General features: G+C 38.7%; 1 pseudogene; it reads left to right on the forward strand.

Moving 5' to 3' along the window:
- Positions 1 to 2,562: 2,562 nt before the first annotated feature.
- Positions 2,563 to 5,042, forward strand: LOC112907419 (splicing factor 45 pseudogene; annotated as a pseudogene).
- The last annotated feature ends 6,128 nt before the right edge of the window (positions 5,043 to 11,170 follow it).

An 11,170-nucleotide genomic window follows, 5' to 3' on the forward strand; every position in this document is an offset into this window, starting at 1 on the left:
CACTCTCTCTCTCTCTCTCTCTCATACCTAAATAAAATCTTTTAAAAATATTAGTTTTTTTCATGAAAAGCCTCTACTTTTCTAGTTAAACCAGGTTTAGAGGTCATGAGAGAAAACAGGAGTTAAAGTACATGACATTTCTCCCATCATACTCTAAGAATAAAAACTTTATCAACCATCTTCAGTTCTGATTTCCCTTTCTGAAAGTTTGAAACTGATCTCACTAGCAGATATATAATCACTGAGACCATCTTAGGGGCTAGATGTAAGATATATTCTATAGGTTTTGATAACTATATAAAATTATATATATTATATTATACCCTAAACCATAGTTTAAAAATGACAGGCTGATTTCTTAATGGTATGAATTATAAGCCTTGAAATATCTTAACTGACTATTATTTACATGTAGCATAACTTCATTTATTATGTTGAAAAGAAGGATAGGCTGTAAGATGAATAAAATAACCTTTCCCCTGCCTTATATAACTTACTTAGTTGTATAATGTTCAGAGAAAAACAACAATCTTGGTTCATGATTTATTCAAACTCTGAACCATAATGCTAACAGCTAGAAATGCAAATTCTAATGATCATTCTCTATTCATTACAGGGGAAAAATATTTTCTGATCATCCTATTTTATGTGAATTCTGATAACAGTTTCATTTGTCTTTCCACATAAATTCCAATATGATTTTCTTTTTTTAAAGATGTATTTATTTATTTTAGAGAGAGAGAGAGAGCATATGCAATGGGGGTATAGGGAGAGCAAGTCTTGAGCAGACTCTATGCTGAGCCAGGAGCCCAACACAGGGCTCAATCTCATAACACCAAGATCACAACTGAGTCAAAATCAAGAGTCAGATGCTTAGCTGACTGCACCACCCACGTGCCCCTCAACATAATTTTCTAAAAGTGTTAAAAAATATATATAAGCACTTTAAAAATGGTTGATTCTATATGTGTTCTTACACCAGTGATAATGTTTGATGAGCCTTCTTGTAATTATGAAAAAATAGTCCCTTAGTTCAACTTAATTTACTGCCATCCAGCAGATATTTATTGAGAACCTGCACTAAGGCAGCAATTGTAGAGATTTAAAAAATTATAAAATTAATTTGCTCCCTTAACTATATTATAATCTGGTGGAGGAGTTAATGTTCACAGATATGAAACTATCACAGACTTAAGAGATGAATTAAAGTTGGCTTAAAATTGTGTCATACCCCCCACCCGCCCCACCACAAAGACAGCTACCTGGGTGTCCTCAACACTTTGATATCCTCTTGCCTTTAATGTTTAAATACAGTAACTTGGCTTTCTCTCACGCACTATGAAGAACCCAGTAACCACTCCAATAGCTGAGAATAATTGCTGAAGCATTTCTTCTAGTTTTCTCTTGCTTCAGTTTTCTGATTCTAGTCTTTAATGATTTATATGTGGCATCTCACTTCTGCAGCTGCTGCCCTTGGGCTGCTCACCTTTGCCCCCAACAGGCTATAGCTCTGATTCCTTCACTCCTTTAGAAGCCATTGACACAAGACAGAACTTTACTTAAGACTTGAAAGAGTGGAAGGTGTGGTTTACAGCACAGAATAGACATTAAAATTTAACATATATATTCTTACCATTTTGAGGCATGGGTGCCTTCTCACTGTCCATGCTTCCTTAGACCTATGGACTTAGCTACATTTTCTCAGATTCTCCTGTATGTCTTCTTCTCCAGTATTTCCAAACTTCTTACTCTCTTATACACAATCTCAGATAATCCATATCTATCTTTTAACTCTGAAGAACAGTTTGGCACCCCTTTTATAATACCTGCTATAGAGAAATCTCACTGCTCCCAAAGATCCTGCCAAGCAATCTCTCTTTAAAGTGAATCACCTTTCCTTATATAGAAATGCTACTTATCTAGTATGTGAAAGTAGTTGTAGTCTGTTAGTTCTTACTTTGGATAGAACTTTTTTTATCTTCATGTTATGTGAACAAGTGAGAATCAGTAAGAGAGAGCTCCCTGGGTTAGACCTGTCCATCAGACTTTGTGGAGAAAATAGGAATTGGGTCAGATCAAAGAGGCACTAGCACTTGAGTAGATTGAAAAAAGGAAGATATTCCTATTCAGTAAACAAGCAAATAAGGATTGAAATATGGAACTATGCCTGACTTATGTAGGACAGAGAGAAAGAGGAGAAGTGCTTGACGAGAATCGAGGCATGGTGAAGAGTAGAATGTGAGCTCAGGGAAAGAGTTTGGTGACTTAACAATCAATTATAGCTTAACTAGACGGCATCAAAAAAATTCATACTTGGAACAAGAGAAAGCAAGAAGTGGAGTCTCTGTGGGATTCTTTAACAGATGTGTGACACGGTAAAGAAATATTTGGAAAAGTTTAGTTGATGTAACAGAGATGTGTTGATGGAATAAAAGCCTGGAGGCAGAGAAGTCAGTGTGATACAGCAGTAACTGTGAGGGGAGGCTGAAGACATGCGCCAGCCTGCCAATGCTGGAAGGGAAGGGGGTGGTGAGAATTGAGAAAGAATGGCAAGGATCCACCATGAGTAAGCTCAAGCCTACTGACCAGCATCACTGCCCTGACAGATTTGGTGAGAAGCTGGGACAGGAACGTGAACAGGAGGGGAGAAAGCTGTCCTCCAAACTGATGGGATTGTGCCAAAGCTATGATTCAGTGGCAATTTTCTACCCCACCTTCCTCTCAGGACTTCCCTTTGTACCTCTCAAGATTGATATACCACTATTTGCTAATATAACTACGGAAATTTTTTTAAATTATTTTTATTTAATTTCAATTTGCCAACATATAGTATTAACACTCAGTGTGGAAAATTTTAAAATATGTATATATTTAATCTTTTACAACTTTTTTTATTGTTTTAGATAACAAAGGTAGTGAATGTGGATTGAAAAATAATTGATAAAATAATATCAAGTGATCCACCATCTAGGAAGGGGAGGTAGGTGGGCGGGGGGTGGAAGGGACTGGGTGACCGGCAGTTGATGGGATGAGCACTGGGTGTTATTCTATATGTTGGCAAATTGAACACCAATAAAAAATAAATTTATAAAAAAAAGAAAGAAAGGAAGAAAGAAAGAAAGAAAGAAAGAAAGAAAGAAAGAAAGAAAGAAGGAAGGAAGGAAGGAGGGAAGGAAGGAAGGAAGGAAGGAAGGAAGGAAGGAAGGAAGGAAGAAGGAAGGAAGGAAGGAAGGAAGGAAGGAGGAAGGAAGGAAGGAAGGAAGGAAGGAAGGAAGGAAGGAAGGAGGAAGGAAGGAAGGAAGGAAGGAAGGAAGGAAGGAAGGAAGGAAGGAAAAAGGAAGGAAGGAAGGAAGGAAGGAAGGAAGGAAGGAAGGAAGGAAGGAAGAAAAAAAGCAAGAAAGCAAGCAAGAAAGCAAGAAGGAAGGAAGGAAGGAAGGAAGGAAGGAAGGAAGGAAGGAAGGAAGAAAGAAAAAAAGAAAGAAAGAAAGAAAAAAGTGATCCACCATGTAGAGATACACCCCTCTGACATTAGGCTGTTGAATGCACTATATTTTTACAAATTAATATGTAATTCATTAACGTCAAGTTGGCCTTCTGTCCAGTTCATATGTTTTTTAACTTCGACTTCTATAAAAGCTTTTTAAGAAAGACCCGTTCAGGGCCAGCGCCGCGGCCCGTGGGGAGAGCCCGCAGGGCCCGGGGGCGTTAGACCCGAAAGACGTCGGGGCACGCTGACCTGGGAGCGGAGGCCAGAAGGCTGGGCCAAGAACTGTAAACTTCTGCAGTCTCAGCTTCAGCTCAAGAAGGCAGCTCCCACACAGCGAAGAGCCACAGAACGAAACAGAGTCCGGGGCTTGCCCGGGTCATCGCCCTGCGGGAGCGGGAGGCAGCTCTTCCGACCCCGGCAGATCGCGGCCCACCTCCCCCACCCCCTCCACCCCCACCCCCACCCCCACCCCCACCCCACCCTCCCCCACCCCCCGCACGCGGCGGCCGCCGGGAGGATCCTGCTCCCAGGGGACTTTCTGCAGGAGACGTCTGGATGCCTTCAGCTGATGCATACGATCCCATGTCTCCTAACGATTATGAGAAAGTTAGTGAAACGCCAAAGAGAGGAACGACAGAGACAGCGGGAGCTGGAAAGACGGAGAAATAGAAGAGAGAGAGGAAAGAGGCGGAACGACAGACGTGAAGCTAGTGGGTTCTCGGGGCGACCAGATCCAGATTCTGATGAAGACGAGGATTGTGAGCAGAGAGGCGGAAAAGAAGCAGGCGCGGAGCTGCCCTTGCACCACCCCCTTCTCTTGCAGAGAAAGACAAAGAGTTGCCCCGAGATTTCCCCTACCAAGAGGATTCCAGACCCACTCTCCGTCTTCCAAAGCTGCTACCCCTCCTCCAGTGTACGAGGAACAAGACAGCCCCAGATCTCCGCCTGGACCTGGCGGCTCCTTCCTTGCCAACATGGGTGGCACAGGAGCACATGGAATCATGCAGAAGTACGGCTTCCGGGAAGGCCAGGGTCTTGGGGAGCACCAACAGGGGCTGAGCACAGCCCTGTCCGTGGAGAAGACAAGCAAGCGAGGAGGCAAGATCATTGTGGGTGATGCCACCGAGAAAGATGCATCCAAGAAGTCAGATTCAAATCCATTAACTGGAATACTTGAGTGTCCTACCAAAGTGGTCCTCCTAAGGAACATGGTTGGTACAGGAGAGGTAGATGAAGACTTGGAAGCCGAAACCAAGGAAGAGTGTGAAAAATACGGCAAAGTTGGAAAATGTGTGATATTTGAAATTCCTGGTGCCCCTGATGATGAAACAGTACGAATATTTTTAGAGTTTGAGAGAGTTGAGTCAGCAATTAAAGCTGTTGTTGATCTGAATGGGAGGTATTTTGGTGGACGGGTGGTAAAAGCACGTTTCTACAATTTGGTTAAGTTCAGGGTCTTGGATTTGGCGGAACAGGTCTGATTTTAAGAACTAGAGCACGAGTCATCTCGGATGATCCTTAAATGAGCTGTAGGCTGAGCAGAGAAGGAAAAGGCATCAGCCAGCCTGTGTGGCTGCTGCGTACAGAGATTCTTGGAAGGACTTCTAAGATAGATGTTGAATGATCCCTTTTTTATTTTGTGGTTTTTAAAATATAGTATAAAAATCCTTAAAAAAAAAAAAAAGACAAGTTCATTAAGCTTTCTTTGTTTTGTTTTCTCCATTTAAAGCAATAAAGAAAAGAACACTTGGTATTAGTATTGCCAGGGTGGAATGGTTGCAAAAAGAAAGATAATATGAAAAGCAAGTGTCTCAGAAAAAAAACCTCATTAACAGGGATGGGTTTCAAGCTTTGTGATTTCAATCTTTTCAGCCCATGGCATTAACCTTCTCAGAAACTTCATACTTTCAAACCACCCATGTTTATTAAGACAAGCATTGAGAAAGCACTAAAGCCAAAAAAGATATCTTGTACCCTGAATTTACACTTACCCCGGTATCCACAAAGATTTGTTTGGCAGGCACTATTTTTTTAAAGAGAGGTTTTCTTTCTGCCGTTTATGGAGCCAGGAGTGAAGAAAACATAATAAAATATGTTATTTGAAACCAAAGACAACAGAATGTTCTGAGATGTCATTTATTTTGTTTAGTAACTTTAGCTATAGAAAGCTCAACAAATCCTACAGAGAGCTGTTCTTTAGAATGGAGAACTATTTTCTATCCCTTAATGATGACATATTTCTAAAGAAGAATGACTTGCCATTATCTCCTTAGGGTTCTAAACATAGCTAGAAGTCCATTTTAAAGTCTGCTGTAAGTTGTAAAGTTTTTAACAGCATAACCCTTGTTTTTCTAGTCTCGGGTCTGACAGTAAAATATATTTATTATTTTCAAGAGTTTTATAGACCTTCACTACTTCCCGGAAAATACAATGAATAGGAAGAAAGGATGAGCTAACTTGGCAAAGTAATTTGGGGATATAGAGATGAGATATCTGGTGCATATTTGTCAACGACCGGTGTCATTTATCAATGACCTTGGGAAGGTCATTTCATCTCTTTTTATTTAGACCTCATGCTAACATCTTTTTAATGATTCTTCTCATTTAAGCCATTACTTAGAATACTAGAAAAAAGTCAAACTAACACTGATTTTCTAAGCACAGAGTGGGTATAAGACTGTCTACACGTCCATCACACGAAGAAGGCAAGCTGCCCAAGCACCCCACAGGATGGCTTCACTGTACACTCTTGAAGGTGGATGCCTAATGGTCTACGGGCAAAATGCAACAGCCACACACCTGTGACCTCTTCAGTTTCCAAAAATGCTTAGGAGCAATTCTAACTAAAAAAACGACTGTGGATAAATTGCCTCAAGAACAAGCAATTTCACATCTTAGAAGAAGGTCAAAGCAACGCATGTGTAAGTCTGGGTGACCCTCTGTTGATATTCTCAAATTAAAGAGAACTTTCAAGGTGTTACCCTCAGCCTCCTGTGCTCCTCCCTCACTTTCCCTCTAAGAGGCTTAAGACTTCAGCACTTTGGGCCATGAGGAGTTGAAGAGGGCGCCACTCCTAGAATATATTCTAGCTAGACAAGGGAAAGGAGGGAAGAGGTGAAAAAAAAAAATGTTGTAAAATTGTCATCCTGGTTCTGTGACTTCTAGTGCAACCTTATAATTTCAGTTTACTACTCTGACTTGTAACTAGATCACGTTACTAGGTGAGAAGAGGGTCCCTTTGTTGTTATACATTCTGAGAGAAAACAAAATTTAGGGCACCAGAGAACAGGGAGTCTTTACTCTTGGTTATCGTCTGGTATGCAACATATGTTTATTGAGCGCCCACCAGATGCCGAGTGCTGGGCTTGGCCCTGCTGAAGAATAGATAAAGATAGGTTAGGTCCCTTCCCCCAAGCTTGCACTCAATTCAAGAGAAAAGATGAAAATACATCACATTGATCATACCTAGCAAACAAAGTGAGGGTCAGCGGACCAGCAGCACTAGGTCAGCTGAGATTTATTAGAAATGTGAATCATCAGGCTTTACCCCAGCCCTCCTGAGTCAGAAGCTATATTTTACCAAGATCCCCAGGTAATTTTGTATGCAAACCAAAGTACTTTGAGAAGTACTAACAAATAGAACACTATTTTCTCCTCCCATGGGTCTATTATGCCACAAAGTTAAAAATAGCCACTGGCCCAGCTACATGCCAAGACCAAACGTGTATGTTCATGAAAGACAAGGAATCGTTTAAATGAAATATGCCTACGAGGCTGGAGATAACAGTAGACAAGATTAGCAGAGAGGCTGTTGTTCATTTTTAGTGCTATCAGAGAATAAAAAAGAAGACATTCTTTTATTTAGCTTGCTATTTGTAGACGACTAAAGGTAAAAATGACCTCATTAAAGGGAAGAAGGAAGAAAAATCTACAGTTTGAAATATGTTTCCATTAGTTTACAAGGCTAAAAAAGATAGCATCTGGAGGTTATTCAATTTTATAAAGGATTTTGTGATTTAGTGATTAAGATTCTTGTCTCCTTATTCTCTTTCTGGAATTAGCATTTCTCAACAAAAGGAGACCTATCAGCTAGTGAAGGATTTTACTCAAAGGACATTTTAGTTCGCAGTAAGAAAACCAAAAGTATCAAGGTGAGTTGTGGAAGGCTACAGCATGTAATTTAAGTACAACATATGTAACATAATATCTAAATATTTTCATCTTTAAAAGTTATTTGAAATAAAAACAGCCAATTTTTGTATTCAGTAAAGATAAAATCAATTTTCAAGTGATGGCTGATATCGGCAGAAAATGTACAACAGTTGCTTTGTATCACTGGACTATGAGGGAAACACCTAAGAATTTTTAATGATTACTAAATTGCTCTTCACAGTACTGATTACACTTTGCACTATATCCTGCAATTAGGTAGATGTATAATTATTACACATTACCATCATATTACTATTCTTATACATTCATTCTTTATTCTTTTAGGTCCCTTAAAGAATCAATGACATTCCTGGAAGCTAAAATAGATTTCATTTACATTAATGCAGGTTCTGATTAGTTCATGGAAAATGATTCTATGCAAGTTCCTGTATTGAATTATCCTTTATAGGTTTTTCACATGACTCTCTACTCTTTGTTTATTAGTACTTGTGGAGTGAAATATAGTTCAAAAGAAGGAAGATGTTCTTCCTTTTATCATTTCTGACTCCTTTTTAAATGCAACATTAATCATGTTACTCACTAAACATGACTTCTGAAAATCACATTTGGTCATTGAAGAACTATTTTTTCTCTTTTGTGGACTTCAATTCCCAATAGTGATGATATCTTACCATTTGCTGTGAGAAGGAAACATAGCTGTGGTCCTAAAAGAAATTAAAAATATACTCTATTCTTGGTATATCACCATTAATGGGAATATAAATTTGTAAGAACATTGCAAAGGCATTTGTTCTATCCAAAGTATTTGTCTTGTTTACCATGATGCTGTGGGATCCATGTTAAGGTCACATAAATGGCCTGCACCACTATAGAGTCTAACAATTGTGCTGTTGTTCTATTTGCTTGGTTTGGGTGTTTAATGAGTTAACCATCACTATCTCTAATGTGTGAGGTGGGTCAAAAATACAAATACCTTAGAAATGAAATATAAATATGTAAGCATATGTATAGCGGGAAATGTGAAAATATTTTCATTTCTAGAAATGTCTATATTTATATAAAATGTATAAGTGAACATAAAAATGCCAAACAGTAAGACTTTTAGTTCTAGAATATAAAAGTTCAGGTTTGTCATATTCTTTAGTTAGACACAAATATTTCTTCTCAAAGTAACACATTTATTGTAAAAATGCACTTTGGGTGTCATGTTCATCATGAATGTTTCATAATTTGAGACATATAAAAAATTTTTTTTTAGATAATCTCTAGACCCAACGTGGGACTCAAACTTATAAATAACCCCAAGATCAAAAGTCACATGCTCCACGGACTGAACCAGCCAGGCACCCTTAAAAATTATTTTTAATAGGGCGAGTAGTTTCTATTTTCTCACCAGATTTTCCAATGTTTATTTCATAATCATATCCTTATAGATACAGTTACTTTTAATTACAAGACCCTATTCTAACATTTTGCTATATGCATGAAAGAATCGATATCTCATCTTTTCAAAATGAGGTAAGTCGTTTTCTGGGACAGTCTCATACAGATTCATGGAGATGTTGGTAATCAATAAAAAGAAAACTTAAATAGAGATCAGTGATTTTTCAAGTCTCAAAACAGAAATTAATAAATCAGACAAATTCAATTTTTACAAGAATGGCATAAAATAAAAAAATCACAAAGGAAAGATAACAATTACTCCAACAACCCACTGTAATCAAGCCAATACCAGAGTAAGAAGAAAATTCTTCAAGGTAAATGTTTCACACTAAGGTTTTTTTCTGTTCATTTTCTTGATGTTTATTTAGGAATCACAGCTGGGGTTTTTCCACATGCAATTTTCCATAAGTGGAAATCTGAATCTTCATGTTAACTTACATATTCTCTAAAATTGTGCTCTACGATTAGAGCTTCTATGATAACGGAATAAAGAAAAGGGCATTCTGGAGCCACAGGACTGAATTATCTGCTTTACAGAACTCAGAGTAAATTCTCTGCAAAACTCTTATTATGTAACTGACAGAATTTTGCTAATATTTTTGTTCCTTTGCTTATTTATTTAAGAACTCATTCATGTATGTGATAAAGAACTGTGTGATGCTACTTTGTCCTACAATGCGGTATATGAAAGGGTCTTTTCTGGAATACACACTCAATGGTATTTTCTTTACAATTCAGTTCATTTCATAACATATGACATATTATATATGAAGTACCTACTATGTGAGAAGTATAAGACCCTGTGTTTGACCCTACAAGGAATGGGATATAACAAGATAAATACGACTTAATCCAACAAAATTTCAATCTCATAAAGAAAACAGAACACGTAGCATTAGTTACTCTACTATAATCTCCCCCACAAAAGTGTCACGGGAATGATTTAAACAAGGAGTAGACATATAGGGGACAGAGATAATTTCTTAATAGAGAAGGCTGAGGGAAAAGATATTTGATCCCATGACCTAGGTAGCAGTCACAATGTTTTCAATCCAAATATCAGGCATACATTTAAAAAAAATGGTACAGGCTTGCTTTCATAGTTTTTGGTCAATGGCATCATAACTCATTAGCATTTGCTAAGACATCAGAAATTCCCCCCCATGGTCTCCCTCAGCAGTCCTGCATTTATTGTCCTCTTCATCCCTACTCCTGGGCCTCTTCCACACTGCTTCCATGGCACAGAAGACTCTGGGATCATCCCAGCCCTCTCTGTTTAGACACATTCAGCTGCCTCCTAGGAGTCCCATTGGGAACAGAGACAGTCCTTTTTCGACTTCTCTATTCTTTAGAGTCCTCTAAATTTTTCTGCAGCTGTGATCACCTCTTACCTTTAGGGGACACTACCTTGAGGTAGAAAGATTTTGTGACAAAGATCCACAGTGGTGTGCACAAATGTATAACATATTGAAAAATGGTTAAGGTGTTGCCATGATGATGGGTGCCTGGGTGGCTCGGTGTTTGAGCATCTGCCTTTGGCTCAGGGCGTGATCCCAGGGCTCTGGGATCGAGTCCTGCATTGAGCTCCCTGTGAGGAGCCTGCTTCTCCCTCTGCCTGTGTCTCTGCCTCTCTCTCTGTGTGTGTCTTATGAATAAATATATAAAATATTTTTTAAAAAAAGGATTTTTGGAAAAAAAAAGGATTTTTGCCATGCTGAGATGACAGAATGAAGTATTCTTTACATATTGCAAATAGGAAAGTTTAGAGGCCAGTTTCAATGTGCAACCTCAAATAATGGGTTGGGGTAGTGGTACGCCTGGTTTGGGTGAAAGGAGAAGTAACAGGAGTGACTCAGTCAACATTCTGCCCATAGTGAAGTCATGTACAACAACATAGTAGAACAGCCATTCGCTCATTCTTCCTTCCATGAACCCGGTACATCTAACATATATGTATCTTATGCTCTATCCAAGTACACGTGTCTTTGAGGTCAAGCCTAATTCATCTGTGAATCCTCAGCACCTAGCTGAAATGATGGGGATATATAATAAATTAATGATATACAT

Source organism: Vulpes vulpes, chromosome 4, assembly GCF_048418805.1.
Source record: "Vulpes vulpes isolate BD-2025 chromosome 4, VulVul3, whole genome shotgun sequence".
NCBI lineage: Eukaryota > Metazoa > Chordata > Mammalia > Carnivora > Canidae > Vulpes > Vulpes vulpes.